Source organism: Chrysemys picta, chromosome 1 (assembly GCF_011386835.1).
Source record: "Chrysemys picta bellii isolate R12L10 chromosome 1, ASM1138683v2, whole genome shotgun sequence".
Classification (NCBI taxonomy): domain Eukaryota; kingdom Metazoa; phylum Chordata; order Testudines; family Emydidae; genus Chrysemys; species Chrysemys picta.
The window spans coordinates 153,804,330-153,821,681 of record NC_088791.1 but is presented as its reverse complement, the minus strand read 5'-3'; the positions used below and the strand labels follow the sequence as shown (position 1 = coordinate 153,821,681).

The following is a 17,352-nucleotide window of genomic DNA, read 5'->3' as shown; positions in this document are numbered from 1 at the left end:
CTGCATAGCCAACAGACGAGGCATTTCTGGCAGTTATTCTAGCTAGGATACTATTTAAGTAGGTATTTGAGAAATGCAATGTTTAATCACAGCCCTCTCTCCACATGTGCAAACTAATTAAAAAAGTTAAATCCACAAGTCTCTCTCTCTCTCTATATATATATAGGGATATTTTTCTTACCCCCGGGTTCTGTTCAGCCTGCCCATCCCTGCAATCCTTGCCCTAGGGCACTGCTGTTGTGACTGACAGCTGATAGCTTCTCTAAACACTCAAGCAGAGAATTACAAAACTCACTAGTGACTGTAACTGTTTGGAAATGTAATTTTTATCACTTTGACAAATTTACAACAACTCCCTAAACCATAAAATGTTTTTCAGTTTTATTTGCTAAGGTTTATAAAAATGAGCCTATCCAAAAACACTAGGCACATATATAAATTAAACCTAAAACTCATATACAAAGAAGTGACTGAATTTGCCCACTATTGCCATTAAAATGTTCCCAGGCCACAGAAACCAAATCCCTCTCTCCCTCTATTCACTCATCCTCCCCTCAATTCAGCCTCTCAGAAAAAGCCTGGGAAAATAGATAGGCCTTTCTATTGAAAGTCAACAAACTTGTGCTCTCCCAGACCAAGAGAGGAAAATGAATGTCAGAGCTGATCATCCACCAGTGAGACACTGAACGCTGCAAGGGAATGACAGGTCAAGCATCCCAATCATTTGTTAAATAAAAGCACAAGGAGAGAAGCCATTGCTAAATAAAGGTCCTTACTAGGTCAAAAAGCAAGATCTAGAATTACACCTGGGAATGACCTGGAAGCCAGTGCAATCTCCAGAGCACTGGCATGACATGCTTCACATTGGAAACATTGTTATGTAAGAAGTAAGCTGGGCTGTGCACCAGCTGAAGTTTTCAAGTGCCCGTCAGGTGTAGTCCCATGTAGAGCAGATTGGATAATCCCATCTGATGGCACAGATAATCCATGGCAGGACCCACATCCAGAAAGATCCCGTTGTAACCTCCTTGCCAAATACAAGTGGGAAAAAAGCACACATATATGCAGAAGGAATCAAGTTTGCACAAGAACTCCAAGTTCTTGCAAACCTGAGTAATAAAGGTCAGTCAGACTCATGTAGGTCCTAATTTTCAAATATGGTTACCTAACTGGACATCTAAACCTTGTATTTGGACTCTCCATTAAGGACTTAGTCCCACAATATAGGTATTTACACACTTAACCTCCAATCTGATGTCTGATCCAACATCTCCTGAAGTAAAAATTGGCATCTTGAAGATCCTACTCCTGGGGGAATTCTGCACCACTGTGCGTGCTCAGAATTCATGTCCCCCACAGATTTCTTTGCTTCCCTGCAGAAAATGATAGAGAAGCAAAGGCAAGCTGCAAGAGTGGTCATGCACCCATCCCCAGCAGTGCGAGGGCATGGCTTTGGGCAACCGGAGCAGCCAATGGAGAGGTAAATCACCATGTGGGGCAGGGCTCGTGCAGGTAGTGGGGAGCAGGGCTAGGGACGCCCCGGCTGGGGGCTCCTACACTGTGCTGGGCTCAGCTGTTAGTCCTGGCTTGGCTGGGGAAAGACGGGACTTGTTCTTCTCCTGCAAGGAGCAGCCAGGGCCAAGGCCGCCACCCAAAACCTCCCCAACTGCAGGAAGCTGCACTCCAGCCCCCTGCTTCCTGCCCCCATTGCTCCTCAGCCAAAGGGGAGGAGTCACTGTACAGGGAGCTGCTCCCCTGTCCGCCAAAGCCCCATGCCTCCAGACCCGCCCTAGACCCAGACCCCCTGTCAAATCTCTCCCCCCTTCACCCAGAACACAACCACTGAGCCCCTACACCCGAACCCCCCACCCCACTGAACCTCATCCACTGCATCCAGAGCCCCTTTGCACCCAACCTTCTGCACTGAGCCCCACTCCCCTACCCTCCCACCAAGCCCCTCCTGCCTGCATCCGGATCCCCCACCCCTGCACCCAGACCACCCTCTGCTGAGCCACCCACCCACACTCAAATCCCCACCAGGAACACCCTGATGAGTCCCCTGCACCAAGACCCCCATCCCACTGAGCCCCACTCTCCCAGCACCCGGACACCCCTGCTGAGGCCCTCCACACGTACATCCTCCCTGCCAAGCCCCAACCATTTTCACCTGGACCTTCCCACAGAGTTCCATTCCCCTTGCACCTGGAACCCCCCCAGTGAGCCCCTGTGCATCCAGATCCCTCCTCTCCCCAAACCCACTGAGCTGTCCGCACCCAGATTGCCCCACACAGAACCCTCTCAACCCACACCTGGATCCCCCCACATTAAACCCCTCCACACTTGGATGCTGAGCCTGCTTGCCCCACACCTGGATCAGGGGCCAGGGCTGGGTGTGCATGCGAGACTCTACCCCTTTTGCTTACTATCTTAGTGCACCTGGCAAGGAGGGGCAGGGCCCTGGAGTGTTTCTGGGGCAGGCCTGGCCCTTGCACTTTGTCAGGGTTGGGTGCAGCCTCACTGCCGAGTCCGTGTTCCAAGGAGGTGCTGCACAATGAACTCCCACCTTCTTGCAGCCAGTAGCCTGTGCTCTCCACTGCCATGCTGGAACCTTCACATTTATGTATTGACAAAATATGCAGAATTTTTTTGGCACAGAATTTTTATTTTTTTGGTGCAGAATTCCCTCAGGAGTAATCAGATCCAAATGCAAAGTTAGGACATTTTATTATGACACCCATGATACTATCAGACTTGGTTGACAATCTTACACAAAGAAGCCTCATTAGACAGAAACAATGCAATACATTGTGCATGCGAGACTCTACCCCTATCCTACAATGACTGTGGGGCAGCTACAAAAATAACTCCAGCAAAGATCTGTACCATCTCTTCCCTGCATTTGACCTCCTGTGCACCAGCAATTTGGGTGCATCTACTGCTGGTAGCAACAGATGCTAGAGCAGGAAAACCCAGCTACCAGAATGGAAGGATTAATGGCGCATTAACATGAAAGCCCCAGTTGTGGCTATTTAAATGCTAACAGCCTTAAGCGAGTTATCCAACACACAAACTTACAGCGTGAGCCACTGGAACTTAATTATGAAACATCTGGGGCCAAATTCTGCCCTTTGGATTTGCACAAAGTGATCCTACTGAAGCTAATGGGAGCCCCATGCACCATATGAAAGGCAGCGCCTGGCTCTGGAAAAGGACGATTTTAACGCTGAAGTAAAGGGTTAATTTTTACCAAAGACTTTTTTAAAATATGCCAAACATCTTTTTTTTCATTTTTAAATTAATCATCACCTAAACTCCTGGGTTGGTCAGGCATGCCCTGATTTACATTCTTCTCTAATATCCTTGAAAAACTAGCTAAAGAAAAGCACAGTTTTAAAGCCTGGCATGTTGAATTAATGTTCCGTTAAATCTGGCAGATTTTGCCCATGGTTTTCTATTGACCCTGCTTGCAATTCTCCTTTTGACACTCTTCTGATGCACCTTTTCCCATCCAGAGGGCTTTTCATGGTCCAAAGACATTTTCTGCCCAGGCAGAGCATATTTTCACCTCCTTCTCCCCTCCCAGAACAATATTCCAGGGCAGATCAGGAGGTATGCTTTTAAGCCCAAAGCATGAACACAGCAACTCTTGCATTGCTGCTAACAGATCTGTTCAATTTCAAATCTTCTGGGCAGCAGTAGGTAAACATAGATTTTGTTTTAGCAGCTCACTTACAGTTAAGTGAGCATCTCACCAGGTTGTACACAATAAACCTCCTATAATAGTCATTAAGTTTTGCTTTGGTTTAAATTTTGGCATACGTGGCCTTAGTCCCAGTGAGATTTTGGTTTCCAGCAAATTTAGAAAACATACTGATTTTCCACTGCCTTGCTCCTTTACACCCGCGCAAAATGAGTGGAAAATATTCCCACCAGTGTTGGTGCATACTGATTTCTGGTTTGGTAGCATCATACACCCACTTTGCACTAGTGATAGTAACTCCACAAGGTGCAGGGCAGTTAAGAATCAGGCCCATTATGTTCTCTGCTACTTTTTTAGAGATAGGCCCACAAATTATCAGTGGGGCAGGAGGGGGCAGGCACTGAGAGCACAGGAGAAACAGACTCTTCCTGCTCTAAGTTCTGGTACCCAAATGCAGATCCAGCAGTCTGGAGCTGCCCAGAACTGCGACTGCAGGGAAAATCCTGCTCAACTCCCAGCTGCAGCATGCTCAGTGGGGACAGAATCTTCAGAGTTCGAGGCTAACATATCTCTACGGAGCACAGGCAACAGTGATGTTTCAGAGGCTTATAACTTGGCCAAATTTGTACAGATTTTCATCAGGATGCAAAAAGGAAGGCCACCCCACTACCAAATTTCAAGTCCCTACTTCAAAGCATGGGGGTGGTACAGCTTCTCAGAGAAAAAGTCACCAGAATATTTTAACATGGGCAAAACACCTTATTTTTTCCTAGCTTCATTTCTGGATATGGCTCCACAACTTTGGCTGAAATTTTCCAGAACAACATATATGCAGTATAGAAAATTTCAACCCAAATGTTTAAAATTTGACAAAATTATAAGCAACTGAAAATGCGGTCTTATAATGGGAAGTGATGGGCAACCTTAACAGTTGGCACTGTTACCAGCTGCACCCATAACCCAGAAAAATACCACCCTTCAGACACACATATTGTATGTACAATATATGCATTCACATTTAATGAAGTGCCAGGGGTCTATTTTAACCTTGATTTGTAGGCGTTTAGTCAGGCAACACTCATTAGCGTTAATGTGTGCTGTTAAGAATATAGGATGGGATTTTCAAAAGTAGTTAGGAGCACCAGTCCCATTTAATTTCAATAAGATTTGTGCACCTATTTCACATAGGCAGTTTTGAAAATCACTCTCATATCCTTTAGAGTAGGTATTCTTATGAATGGATGCATTATAAATTGTACCTGGATGCTTCATCTCATTTTCCCTTTTCTTTTTCTTTCCTTTTGGTTATCCCTTATTTATCTTTTGTCCTTCTTTAACATTCCACTTATGTTCTGTACTCAGATTTACTTACTTGATGATAATATCCTCTCATCTAAATTTATTTTCTTGCTTTTCTGTCCATGTCTCCCAGATTTGTCAATGTCATCCATCAGGGTAGCATCTAAGTGCTGGGTCATAATTTTTATGTTTACCTTTAGCTTGCATTTATTATGATAAACCCTCTCAGCCTTGCTCCCACACCTTTAGTTAACTCTTATTTCCTAATCTCCTCGATTCACACCAAGCACAGGAGGGGAATTAAGTACGTGTAGAGGCAATGTTGGCTGTCAGAGATTGACTGACAGCAAGCACAGCATCTGCAAGTGCCAAGACGCTACAGTTTGTACAGTGAGGTGAGACCTCTGTGCCCAATACGCCTTCCTTGATTGGACAGACATTTTGAGTGTGACTGCCGATCATTGTTAGCCCAATGACTCCCTGCATCCTCCTCACTTCCTTTTCCCAGGCTGTCAGCCTGGTACACTGAAGAGAAATCACAGGTTTTCTAATTGGGTTTGTGCCTGCACAGAGGAGAAACCTAAATACAGGCCAGATCTGCAATGATCATGAAGAGTGCGCTACCCAGATTCCACTGGTATGGATTATCAGACTTGTGCCCATTTGATTAACTTTCCAGCTGTTCCCTAATTACTATGATAAACACATAAGGACTGTGGCCTCTCTTGAAAGAAAGAAAGAAAGAAAGAAAGAAAGAAAGAAAGAAAGAAAGAAAGAAAGAAAGAAAGAAAGAAAGAAAGAAAGAAAGAAAGAAAGTTTTATCAGCAAAAACTCACAAAAAATCTTTAAAGTCATACATTATTTTATCTTCTATGGGTCAAGTATTTCATATGTAACAAATCTTCTAGAGGGCACATGAGACCCAGATGATCCTGTAACCAGCTTGGCAGAGGGAATCCATGCCCACTTCAAAGGTGTCAGACTGGAGACTACTGTTGGGGCTATGTGGCTCTGTTCAGTCTTCTTGACTGCTACCTGTATGGATGTTTGGGAGGCATCATGCAACCCACTCCAATGCTATTTCCTCATTGAATCTGTGACTACCTCTGGCAAAGGGGAGGCATGTCCAGCAACATGAACACTATGTGGCCTGCCCCAAAGGGTTTTTCTTTGCTCAGGATGAGTAACTGAGGAATCCAGCCAGGATGAGCAGCTGCAACAGGCTGTGAATCTGACCCTATAGATGTAACCTTTCCTCGGATTTAACTAAGATAGGATGGTCCTTTGGCAGGTCACTTTTCAGCAAAGTTGAGGATAGAAGTTATCTAAGTCTTAGACTGCACTAAAGCTCTTGGGAACTATGGTGTCTCAAGTGTTCTGATAGAAGGCAGAAAATATAGACAGTAAATCTCCTTAGTTTATGAGTGGTTTTATGGGTAGCCTTGGCTTACATAGCTCAGAAGCTCGTGACTACTGCAATAACAAAGAGTTGCTTTTTTTGCTATATTTTTGCAAGGTCTCATGGGAAGCTTATTTTGCATACACTGAGAGAGTGTTTGCCTGATAAACCGCACGTACTGTATGTCTGTCTGGCACAAATGAGAGAAATTTGTCCTCTCATTTACAAGAGTCTATTTATAGTGGTACTTACACGATTGACCCATGGACTCATGGGCTTCCTGTTCCCCCCACAAACATTGAAACAGAAGCTTTCACACTTGCCCAAAGCCCATGACAATTATGCCTCTTTAAGTCCTGCTTCCACTGAGGGTGATCACAGGGACCACAGGTGCCTAGGGAAGGTTCTGATGAAATAGATCAGTAATAGCATCTGGCAAGTTGCATGGTCACAGCAGAAATCTACATACCTCAGGTTGCTGTGAGGCACCAAAGGTGGAGATCAGGTGTCTTTGAACACATAAGGAATGTAGTGTTTGTTGTTACTATCTCCTCCTGAAATATAAAAAGTCATGCCCTGAGAGACGCTATACAGGTGCTCAGCACCTCTCAGGATTTGCCTCAAAGTACTTTGCAAAAGTAGCTTAATAAGCTCTCAACCACTTTGATGAAATCTCAACAGCATAAATCTTTGTCATCTCGTCAGATTCATTCTTTACAATGTCCATTTTACAAAACAACATATACCATATATCTAGAACAGATATCCTTGTGTTACATTGCATAGGTATGTGCTAAATAAATTTATCATAGGCCTGCATAGTCAACATAGCACAAATCCTTTCTCCTAAGGCTTATTCTAATTTTTCAAAACACTGCATCTTCAAACAGCCACCGTTTAAAAAGCTTCAACAAGCTAGAGCAACATTTCCTATTTCTCCTCACAAACACACAATTCCTCCTTAAAAATCACACCTGCCCAAGGCATGGGGGTTCAATTCTGCCCCAGTGACAGGTTTCCTATCTATACAAATGTCACTGCTTTAACATCTGATATTTGCACTGGAAGAAAGAGTTTTGTCCCACTGCAAAGGAGATTTGTCTCACTGCGAAGGAGAGTTTTGTCCCAACTTCCTAATGGGATATGCAGCACTCACTTCTAGCCCTGATCATGCCCAAGAGATCAAAATTAATGTAATGTCATTCACAGGCTATTTTAGGTCATTTGTAGGGTTTAGATATTTATTAGTTTGAATATTTTTCTCCCACTGTGCCCTACACTGTAGGATTCATGAACCTAAGGGACCTGACTTTGCAGATAAAGACAGGTGACAAACTATTCCAATACATTAAAAAAAAACAACCTCTACATTTTTCCTCAAATATTTTTTCTATAATGTGTATGGCATCTACAGAATATATATAAAGATAGAACTGTTTGTAGTATTCATTGTGAATACATTAACAAACTCAGGGTATGTCTACGCAACAAAAGCAGTGCACAGGCTAGCCTACACCAAACTTGTTTGAATCCAGCTAGCGTAAGTAACAATAACAGAGAAGCCAGCATGGGCTTTAGAGCGACCTAATGAACAAAGTACATAGTACCCAGGTCTGTGCCAGGCTTGTGTTACCCATGCTGAAGCCTGTGCTACTCTGTCTCTACTGCTACTGTTACCTGTACTAGTTGGATTCAAGATAGCTTGGGCAGGTTAGCCAATACACAGCTTTTGCTGTGCAGACACACCCTCATTTACCCCTTTTTTTCTGTTTGGGAAGCGTTTGTGAGCCAGGTTAAATTTTGCAAACATATTTGCTATTCCTAAGTATTCGCTGATTGACTTGGATGAATGTTTTTCACCCTATTGACTGTTTGTGAACGGTTCACTTTTACCATTTGTTATTCATACTGTTTTATTCAAAGGTCAACTAAGTCACATGGAATGATTTCTGCTCCTTGATTTGTTAACCAGGCGGGATAGAAATCGATGATTTTTTAAAAAAAATTGATTTTTAAAATTTAAATTCAAATATTTTAAAATTTAAATACAGGTTTATTTTTTAAAAATAAACCTATTTAAAATTAAATTTGAAATTATGACAGTTTATGTTAAGGCCTAATCTTACTATACTCTATGAGTCAAACCACTGAGCTGGTTGAAGTCACTGGCTAAGCACTAGAACCAGAGTTTTTTGAAGTGCTAAACCAGCTTTTGTTATTAGTGGCCTTTTCTGCAGGTGCAGCCAGAATATTTTATTAATTTCAGTTTATTCAACTTGTTCAGTTCAATGACTAGTTCATTCAAGGTTAAGAAACCAATCAGAGTTGAGAAAGCAGAAAAACATTGTTTTCCTCTTCCAATATTTGACTAAAAACTAGGTGTAAGAGGATGAATTCTACTAGTTCTAAAATCTTGAAGGATGTGGTAACTAGAGACCATCAGCTTAATTCAATAACTACATATAATACTTCATTTGTTTAATAAATCAATTCAGTTTTAAATGTAAAACATGTTTTGATAAACTTTCTGATTTTTTTTTCCTTATGTATCCAGCCCATTTAAGGAAAAAAATGCTGGTTTTGTGCATTTTTAATTTAATTTGAATTTCTGTCCAAATAGAGCTTGACACAAATCAGAAGTAAAAAATTAATCATCACCTAGTAAATAAGAAATGCATCATTCACCATTTTATAACATAATAAAAATGGTAAACATCAAGAATAATTACTTACATATATGGAGACAGTGTACAGATACAGTGTATCTGCCCGGTTAGCAAAGAAAAAAAAAGGCAGCACCAAATATAATGCCAAGACTATATTTCGTTGCAAATCATCCTGTTTTCAGTAATTCCCAAGCTATGAGAAGAAACCTTTCTTTAGGAAAATAACTAAAAAGTACAAATGCAAAATGAGATTAAAATAGATGGTTTAAATCAAGATTTTCCAATTGCTGCTTTAAATCACGATTAAAGCCAGTGATTTAAATCAATCCATCCAGACGCTAACTGAAGACTTTTCACCTGAATATTTGTGAAATGCCAGTAAAAAGAGGCACAAATACAGTCAAATCAAATAGACATTAAAAATGTGAACAGATATTCACTGACAACTTTTCTGCAGTGCCCTGCCAGCTCTAGTACTAAGGTATGTTTAAAGGTGGAGGGATAAGACAACTCATACAAACAACAAGCTCACATTTGTAAGCAGTTTTGCTGTAATATATAAAAACCATATATGAATTACATGAGGGGATGGGATGGAATAAAGGATTTACCAGCGCTCATGTTGGAAGGTCTGCATGACTTACCTATTGGTGGCTTCTCTACTTTCGAGCAATGTGGCCATCCCAAACTCATGCCTTTAAAGACTTTATGCCGCACAGCATTGTTCTGTACACTCTATCCACAGTACATCAGTACGAACTGAAAGCTACACATTAATTATGTGATTTAGCCTGGCCGTGCATTTTGCTATTACATGGGGATTCCAGTTTGGGTCCACTGACTCCCCTGACCAAGAGAGGCTGGGAGAGATATGGAGGCAGCTGACTTAGCTGCTGGGAGACATGAACATTGATATCATTTTCTAGTGAACCTTCTGGGGATGGCAGAGAGCACCATTCCGCTCTTGTCTGTCAGAGAAAGGACTGTTACAATACATGGAGTCTGAAGGTGGTGGCAATGGGGAATGAATTGTGGGGAGTACAGGGAATGTACAGGGTTCTTCCTCACCCCACTGAAAAAAGTCAATGGATTAATTTATGCACTAGCCCATCACCATCTCAAAAGCAAGACTGTTAGCTGGCTGCTTTCCTGCAAGCTATGCTTTCACCTTAACTGAATGTATTGAGAAGTGAAATAGTAGTGCATTAGTGGACTAGGTTGCATAGCAATGAAAATGGAAGAGGAGAAGACATTTGCTTGTTAGCACCACGGACAGAGCTGTCAGCAAAAGGGAATCCCTTTTTGTCTGGGAGAACAAAAACAAAATCAATGTCAAATTTATATGTGCTTCTTGTCAGTCTTCTACATTACAACCAGATTCATTTTTTATACTTACTAACCTGTAAAGGGGGGGAAGGGAGGAGAAAGTCTAGAAGATAAAATCCCAAAGCTGTCAGCAAGGATTTCTTCTGATCATGAGAGGTACTGAGCTCCTGCACCACTGACATCAATGGGAGTTGCAGGTGGCTCAGCATCTCTCAGAGTCAGACACTTAGCTATGTGATTAATTCACTTTGATACGAGTCATAAAACTAAACCCCCTGTGAAATGCTTTGAAAATTACACCTAAGAAGTGGAAGAGAGCAGGACCTTACCATACCTCTCCCTTTCCCTTTAATAAGAACAAAAGCACTTCATAGGACCAAACCTACATTTCACTGTTCACATATTACATTTCAGACCAGTGGTTCCCAGCATTTCTGTCTATCTTAGGTATTTATACAGTTCCCACTACTACAGTATCTGAGCACCTCGCAATCTATACTATATTTATCGTTGCAACCCCCTGGTGAAGTAGGAAAGCACTACTTATCCCTATTTTACAGGTTGGGAACTAAGGCACAGATAGGTTAAGGCCTGGATTCACAAAAAAATTACGTGTTGTGATGTAGAGCATCACAGCACCTAGCTTTTAGGTGCCTAGAAAATCACTGCAATTCACAAAGCCTGAGTTTGAATGCAGGGAGATACGATATACAATGCATGCAGGGAGATACACACCTTAGACAGTGATTCACAAAAGACAGCACGCTAGGCAGGGAGCTGCTTTAACTAGCCAGTGGGAGTGGCCGACCAGAGTGTATGCTATGCCCTGCTCCTCTGATGGAGATAGGCTCCTAAGTCCAGGCTGCAGGAAGGCGCCTAGATCTGCTAGCAATTCACAGCTGGGACCCCTCTATGCTGTTTTTGCAAGAAGCAAGGATTTGTGTAGAGGGGAAAGAGGACCTCCCTCACAACTTTTAGCCCAGTGGTTAAGGTACTCTCCTGGGACATGGAAGACCCTCAGTTCAAGTCCCCCCTCCACCTGAGTGGGAGAAGAGATTTGAACAGGGGTCTTCCACCTCTCAAGTGAGTGCTCTAACTATTAGGCTGTGGGATAGTCTGATGTACCAAATAACTAAAAAGTCATTGGAACAGGGGAACTGGATCCCACTTCCTGGGTGAATGCTCTAACCACCAGGTTATAGAATCATTCTTATGCTTGTTCTCTCTCTCTCTTTAGCCCAAATGACTCTTTCATTATTTGTCCATAGTGAAACAGCTTCAATAGGAGAGACTGAGGGAGACCTGAACCAGAATATCCCACAGCTTTGCAGTTATGGCACTTACCTGAGAGAGGACAGAACTGTATTCAAATCCCTTCTCCCCGTCAGGTGGAGGGGGAACTAAATCAAGGATCTCTACAATCCAGGTGAGTGCTCTAACCACTGGGCTAAAAGGTATAAGGAAGGTCTTCCTTCTTCTCCTCTCCCCTGGCTATTTTGGGTGAACTCATCTGAGAGGTGTGGTCTGGCAGGTATGCTCAGAGAGAGCCTACTGGATTGGGGCCTGCACATGAGTTAGGCTGCCGAATGCCTATTTTTCCCTGGTTCATGAATCACTCTGGGGCTTAGGCAGGAGATAGGTGCCCAGGTGCCTAGAGGGAGGCAGCACTGTGCATGGTCACAGGCAGAAACATAGACACCTAGGAAAAAAGAAGAACAGGAGGACTTGTGGCACCTTAGAGACTAACAAATTTATTACACCTAGGGAACTTTTACTGAAAAAACATAGGCGCTGATCTCCTTTAGGCACCTACAGGGTTCATGGGGAGTTTTGTGAATTGCAGTGGAGCCTAAAATTGGGACTTAGGCACCTAACTATTTTTGTGACTCTAGGCCTAAGTGACTTGCCCAAGATCACACAGGAAATCTTTGGTTCAGCAGGGAACTGAGCTCTGGTTTCCCAAGTATCAGCTCAGTGCTCTAACCACTAGATCAACCTTTCTTTTCCATTTTGGTGTTGAAGCCCCCTCAGTCTGTGTTGGAAACATACCTGTCCTTCCTATGTGTCCTTCCCATGTGTCCTTATGCCATGCCCTGGTCACTTCTTCCAAAGGTTTTTGCCCATTTTCTTTTCTCATCTCTGCTGACCTTTTCTGTCTCCACTTTCGCCTTTCTTGCCTCTTTCTCCCTCAGCTCTCAGCCATTCTTTCTCAGATTCTTCCCCCTCCATCTCATTTAGTCCTCTTTCTGGCTTTTCTGTCGCCCTTTTCTCATCTTCCTTGGTGCTACCCCATTTCTACCCCCTCCCCTACACTTATTAGAAGGATTCATTGTGCTGAAAGTAGGGGAGGAGCCCGTGGAGACAGGTATTCTTCTGGAAGCAAAAAACAAGCACCCTGGGTGCTCCGCTGCTTGAGCAGAGCAGAAGGAACCACCTGCCACACTCTGCTCTCATTTCAGGTACATTTCACCAATGCGCTAGGATATGCGCACCCAGTTTCTGGGTGAATTTATAGCATTGGTATTAATCCATAAAGCTAAATGGTTTGGGACTGGCCTACTCGAAAGACCGCTTGTCCTTCTGTGTCCTACTGCTGAGAGCAGCAGAGGCAGCTGAGTTGGAGGCCCTACAGAGGAGAGGTTGCTGCTGACAGGGCAACCTTAATTCAGGGTCTTTGACCTTGGAGCTTACTTTCTGTCTGTGCTCCATCAGATCTGTTAACCTCTGGGCATTTCGCAAAAACATTTCTTTTCCCCCAGGCTTAGTGGCTGGGCTATTCCGGGGGTTGCATGAGTTTGGGTTTATTTTATTATACTCATTATCTCTGTTGCTGAGGATGGATAAACAGCCCCATATCGTATTGTGTATTTTAATTTTTGTATTGGGTGCTCGGAGCATAGCATGGGCAGCTATAGAGGCTTTTATAAATCTAAATAAACTCATCATTATATAGATGGGAATCGCTTCTGCAGCCCAGTTAGGAGGCATGGCAGTTCCCCGCCCCCGTTTCTCCTCTCTTTCCTTTCTTTGCCAGCACCTCCTGCTGCTCCAATCTGTCGCATGGTGGCCAGTGAAAGACAGGCAAGGGACAACCCTTGTTGCTTAGAGGTTCCCTTTGTTTATTTTTGCCGCCACTGCTGACTCAGGCTAAATGGCACTGGCAGTCGCATACAGCAGGGACCACTGCAACTGAGCCCTGAAGAGGTCTTGGGCCATCTGGGAGCCAGAGCTGTAGACTGAAAAATGAAATGTGCATTTAACAGTGTAAAGCTCAAAGTACAAACTAAAAGAAACTGTCAGTTATAAACATTAATGTGCAGAGTAGGGGCCTGACACAAAACAACGTCCTCTTGGGGCAGAAGCCCTGTCTTTTTATATGGCAGTACTAGGGTTACCATATCTCATAAATAAAAAAAGAGGACCCTCCATGGGCCCTGGCCCCGCCCACTTCCCCACCCCTAGCCCCACCCCATCTCCGCCCCTTCCCCACCCTAATTCCGCCCCCTCCTCCCTCCCACTCCCAGCCAGGGTTTGCTGGGCAGCCCCCAGACCCTGCGCCCCCGGCCGGCGCTTCCCCAGCGCAGCTGGAGCCCGGGAGGGGAAGCGCCCAGCCGGGGGCGCAGGGTCTGGAGGCATGGGGGCTGCCCGAAGCCGGTAGCGTTCGGGCAGCCCGGCTCTTAAACAGAGCCGAAGAGTCGGGGAGGAGCAGAGCCGCCATTTTCCCGGACATGTTCGGCTTTTTGGCAATTCCCCCCGGACGGGCGTTTGACTGCCGAAAAGCCAGACATGTCCGGGAAAAAGAGGACGTATGGTAACCCTAGGCAGTACAGCACAATACAGGAGCTTGACAAAGAAGACGTGAGAAAATGCAGATTGATGATAGGCACAAATGGTTAAGTCCTACATGCTTCTGTTCCATGTCCCAGCATTCCTTGGCACTAGGGCACATCCTTAAGCATGGATTTCTTGGCTTTTATAGGCTTTGCATTCTACCCTTAAAGCTCTGTCAGTGTAATTTTAATGCTTGACTTTATTATACAGTTTACTGCAAAAAAGTTCCCAATCATATTAGAAACAAGTCTCCAGTCCTGGATTTTGGGTTGGGTCTTTTCTGCTTAGATTTTGAATCCATTGCTGTTGTTAAATGGTGTTTTCCCATCTTTTATTCTTGTTCCTGTCTGTAAATAATGCTAAGGTGGGTCAGCACCTGGAGCTTTGTTGGTTTTCCAGAACAGCAACAACTTCTCTTAAACCCCAGTGAGAGAAGAAACGCTTTTTCTGCCTGGCAGCATTTCAGAGGCATTAAGTGTAAGAGGGAAGGTAAGTAATTCACCATGCTTCCCCATTTCTGTAATGGGGGAGGACATCTTGATACATTTACAATACTCCTCTGGGGATATTTCATCAGTTATGCCTAACTCTAATGGACAATAATTGATTTGAACTTTCTACTTAGCACAGAGCAGTAAACAGCCTCACTCCAGGCTGCAGCAATGAACTGGCATTTTGTAAAATGAGAGAAATTTGGAAAACTTTTGCAAGTATCAAGAGAAGAAACAGCTTGTCCTCTTGTTTTTAATAACAGAGCTAATAGTTACAAACGCAGATTATATATATTCCATTAGAATACCCCCACTATTCTTTCATCAGGGCTTTATCCTTCAGCCACATAAATTCACTTTCAGCTGAGATTTGCCCTACCAGGATACAGTGTATGAATGTATTTTTATCAGCAACATATGAAATAAGTCAGGTGTATTTTTCTTTTTTTCTTTTGTAGAATCCAAAAGGGCAGATTCTCCATCTTCTGCTCCTGGTCAACACTTCCTAACTGCTAGAGCCCATTCACAAAGTAGACTGTAAGGTTGGTGGACTGATGCCTTCACTTCCCTGGCATCTTTTTTTCAGGGCCATGCCTTGTGTTGTTTCACTGCTGGGCATAAGAGCAAAATTCCATCATTTTAGATTTTACAAAATTTGGCAAATATAACATCATATCCTTGCCAAGGTTTGCAAAGTGAAAATACAGAGTTTCTTCTAGCTTTGCTAGGGAGTAATTGAGCAACCCTTGCCATCACATGCTGTGCATGTAATGCCCTGTTGCATTACAGATTTACATTAAAGGTTGCAATTGCACCAAATGATCATATCAATAATCCACATTTTATAAAAACTCCCTACATATAGATCTGGTGAGTTCTGAAAACAGTTTCATAAGGGGTTCACTTTCCTTTACCAATAATATCATCCCTCCCAGAAGAAGATCAGCAAAAAAGCGGTATTTTCTGATAAACATTAAGGTTGGAATACAGACAGACAAATTCAAAGTTAAGACCAGCTCAGCTTGTTGTTTCTTGGAATAGCAAGCATCATGCTGTATGACTGTTTTCATGCACTCTTTTTGTTGTTTGGGGGACAGAGGGAATCTTTTTTTCTGTGTCATCGTCTAGAACCGGTGTTAGGAACAATTTACTGATCCTCAAAGCTTTTTTATTGGGCCACAAAAGTGTTTCTAACACTGGCAGGTCACTAGGGGTTTGTCTACACTACAATTAAAAACCTATAGCTCGCCTGTGCTAGCTGACTCGGGCTCAAGGGGCTCAGGCTAAGGGGTATTTAATTGCAGTGTAGACATTCGGGCTTGGGCTGGAGCCTGGGCTCTAGGAGCCTGTAAGGTGGGAGGGTGCCAAAGCTTGGGCTCCAGCCCAAGCGTGAATGTCTACAATGCAATTAAATAGCTTCTTAGCCTGAGGCCCATAAGCTTAAATCAACTGGCCTGGGCCAGCCACAGGTGTCTAACTGCAGTGTAGATACTACATGTCAGACTTTAAAATCACACAGTTCTGGCTGCTCTTACGGTCATGCTATTTGAAAGCTGGGATCTCAACCTACTTTCAGATGATATCAAATACTGAGACCTGATCTTCAGACTTTTCTCATGTGAGTAGTCTCATTGTCTCACATGAGTAAGGCCTGAGAAGGTCAGACCCTTGATTTCCAGTTCTACTGGTTCTCAAGATGATACCCATTAAAATCATGTCAGAACTGAAGTGAGTAAAAAGGCAAGATCCCCAGAACGATGTGGCTTTAAGATTTCATAGATCATGAACTGTCATGGTGAGTAATGAAAAGCATTTGAAAGTCGAGAACCACAGCTTTCCATGGTATATGGCATGCATTTTTAGGCCTGGTGATTTATGATATATCGGCTATTAAATAACTACTGGTCTCCTGATTTGGCAGTGCTTTTGGCACTCATCCAGGACTGACATATACAGTTAATAGTAAGTGTAAATTTCATTTGTTGGTGTGTGTGTGTGTAAGTACTACATATGAAGGACCTTCCCTCCCACCCCATAGTCACAGGGAAACTGTATAGCCATTGTTTCTTGGATCCATTCTCTTTTGGAGATTGTGATTATCTCTACAGCAGTCCCACTATTGATGAAACTTCACATCTGCCTGGTGGAGCATGGTGTGGGGGCAAGGACAAGAATATTACGCCTGTGTGTTGAATGCAAGCATCTCTCTGTTTATTTCTTTGGGTTGTTTTTTTTTTTAAATGAAGTTTGTTGATTTTACTTTACAATAATGGGAATAGCCATATTCTAAGTGTCCTAGTATGATCTACTCTCAGGTACACATCCCTTAAAACAATATCTTATTCAGGATGAGACAAACTTGCAATTTGGGAATGGTAGAAGATGAATATGAAGAAAAGCTTGAACTGACACAAAGCACAATGGATTTCAGCTGAGTATTTCACAACTCCAGCACATCTTAGAGGGAAACTGACGAAGGGAATTGAGAAGTCTGATATGGACCTTTACAAAAGTAAGGCCATGTACACAGAATGGGCTGAAATCATTAGACTTCAATAGAATTACACCAGCAACACATTTGGTCCAATCTCTTTCCCCACATCTACATGCAAGGATATGGATTCTGAAATAAATGGTCCC

At 43.2% G+C, this 17,352-nt stretch overlaps 1 protein-coding gene across 50 annotated transcripts in view; it reads right to left on the bottom strand.

Annotated features, from left to right (window-relative positions):
- ZBTB20 (zinc finger and BTB domain containing 20) overlaps positions 1-17,352 on the bottom strand; it is a 660,688-nt gene that overhangs the window by 70,865 nt on the left and 572,471 nt on the right. For 10 of the 50 annotated variants that reach the window (XM_065587258.1, XM_065587206.1, XM_065587163.1 and 7 more), the window contains one exon: positions 6,868-6,952. The exons of the other annotated variants lie outside the window; for them this stretch is intronic. The gene's annotated coding sequence lies outside the window, so the exon portion shown is untranslated. The remainder of the gene's footprint in view (positions 1-6,867; positions 6,953-17,352) is intronic. 50 annotated transcript variants of the gene reach the window in all.